This window comes from Opisthorchis viverrini (assembly GCF_000715545.1).
Source record: "Opisthorchis viverrini unplaced genomic scaffold opera_v5_27, whole genome shotgun sequence".
NCBI lineage: Eukaryota > Metazoa > Platyhelminthes > Trematoda > Opisthorchiida > Opisthorchiidae > Opisthorchis > Opisthorchis viverrini.
This window is the reverse complement of record NW_008751682.1, coordinates 1,768,637-1,771,281: the sequence shown is the minus strand read 5'-3', so window position 1 is coordinate 1,771,281 and position 2,645 is coordinate 1,768,637.

The window sequence follows — 2,645 nt, the reverse complement described above, 5'->3', positions numbered from 1 at the left end:
GAATAGAGTGGGGAGTGGATAAGAGTCGCTTATATTGAGAAAAAATAGTAGCTGCGTAGAATAACCTTTCTCCGATGGTCGTCCACGCTGCTTCTAGAACCCTGTCCAAAGCACTATTAGGCATTTATTCAGGAATTCAGGCAGTCGATTCATGCACAAGCCAAACTAAAGCAAATGATTGGCTGGTCATAGTCACGTGATCCATACCGAAACATACAACCACTGCATACGAGGCCCAGCTGCTCATGTCATTTAGTAGGATGCTACTGCTTTTGCTGAGTCATATGTAGCACTAAAAATGATTCACCAAGATGAAAGCAACTTAACGTTCCGAGTGCGAAGTTTTGACTATGGTTACATATCCATGACTATAGTCAAGTTTGAATCGAGATTTCCTAAAACACAAATGTCGAGTTCCTCCCAAGCTTTGATTGTAAGAAATGATGTGAGTAAACAGAAGAAAGTAGTGTGAATAAAGGCGGTTCGATGGATACGTTAAGGTTCGCGGATGAATTCTGTGATGTTAAGATTTTTTATTTTATAAACGTACTATGGCAAGTATTTCACGCATAGAAGCAGAGGTATCCTGCAATNCATTTAACTTGTTTTTTCTTGGCTTGTGCACAAATGCAATTTGAACGCGCGCGCTTCCTGGCTTGTGCATAACTAACCAATCAGAATGCTGGCTTGTGCATGAATCGCATGCCATTTATTCACGCGAGTCCTCGCGCTGGCAAGCATTCCGCCCCGCGCTGAGAACACGAAGAGCAGTGCTACACCGTTTTTTGCTTGTGCCCTTCAGGTGAACGACAGCCGCTGAACGACAAGAACAAAACCGACCCGGGAATCTTGGGCAAAAACCTCGATCCTATGTATCAATCCGTGAGCTGCGTGCAGACCGCATGATATTTTTTTGTAGCGTCAACATCAGAAACAGCTGAAGTCGTCTGGCAACATAATATCCTCTGACAGCATACCAGCTACGAACTTAAATTGCTCACATTGTGGTCGGGTGCCAGCCGCCCATAATAACCGAACAGCACGTGAATTGGACGGATGTGTCATGTGCGGCCTACGGACCAAACGAATCATGCCCTGATTGGTCAGAACGCCAGCCAATCTGGAACATGCATCGCTATCTCGACGCCTCTAGGCCCCTAACGGAGAATCTAGCACAACATTGTGGAACGCTCTGTGATTACCCTATGAATACGGTTGTAATAACCTTCTTTCGCCCTCATAAACGGCTGTCTTGAGCTACCGTATCTTTTGATATATTATAGTGAGCGGAGCTGGAAGCCAAGCACGAATACGGATTTTCACAATCATTCAGCAAGTCACGACACGTCGGCGGCAGTTATCGATAGCGTTGATCAATACTTATGCAGGTCGTTATTGAGCAACCTTGTGGATTACGACCCTACACTAGCCTGGAGTTGCTTTTCGATTAGATTTCCAGGACCGCGGAAGGTATGGACAAATCAATTGGCATCTGAGTCTGACACATCCGGATGCTAGACTAATTTGCCAGAATCGTCTTCTAGAGCCTTTCCTAAATGCTCCACCATCAGACGCGAACTCACAATAGGACGAGATCGCCGCCCCTTTGCATAATGCTAGGGTTTATTTTGTGGCATTATGCTACTAGGCTTATTCAGACCAAAAATGGCACTACTTTAATCTCCGGGGCATGTCCCACCCGGTATAGTGAATAACCTGACGCAACGAAGTGTCAGACCTCAATTGAAGGCGAGGATGCGAACCGATCGTGAAGACTGGTGGACACGGATGGTCAAGGAAAGAAAAGAGGCTCAGAAACACGGTAATGCCCGACGATTATTTCAGTTGATTTGCACTACCTGTCCCCGGAAACCCCCTATGAGTGAAACCATCAAGAATCAGAAGAGATGAGCATATTGAGGGAGGAACGCCTTGACCGATGGGCCGGCGCATATAGATAGCTCCCCAGAAGCTCCCGTGATCAACAAGACAGTGAAACAAACATTGAACGGCCTTAAAAAATAGACAGTGACGAAAGGCTTATCAATTTAGATGACCTTGGATGGCCATGTACTGCGTATGCCGAACCATAGTTTCCCGAAGAGACTGCTGACTTCCGTGCCCTATTCAGAGTGACGGAAGCAGAGAAGTACGGAAGAGATTACGAGATTTCTATAGTTGCTACTTACATACCGAGAAGGGAACCGCGTGAACCCCACTGCGCGTTCCTGGGGACGCTTCAAGACATGGCTGCTGATCGATATCGGTGGCGCCCGGATTTCCAGTTTACACTCAGATTGTTAGAATCAGTGTATGGAGGTGTAGGCGCTTCGAAATTATTGTAGTAAGCGAGCAGTAAGTCTTTCCGGATTCAACTTTTTTGTCGAATCCATATGTTTAACAAAAGGCCGTCCATCTGAACCCAAACCATTCGCACCAATGCAAGTCATTCTAGCAATTATTGCCTTTACATCTTTTGAAAGGGAAGACGTTAGCAGAGTCAGGCCCTGACAAACGATTCCTTCGTTCGTAGTATTTCAACCGGATTTAATTCTCTCTATTTTGTAGCTAACTGAGAGAGCATCCTACTCTTTAACTATCTCATTCTCAATATAGGCGACTCTTATCCACTCCCCACTCTATTC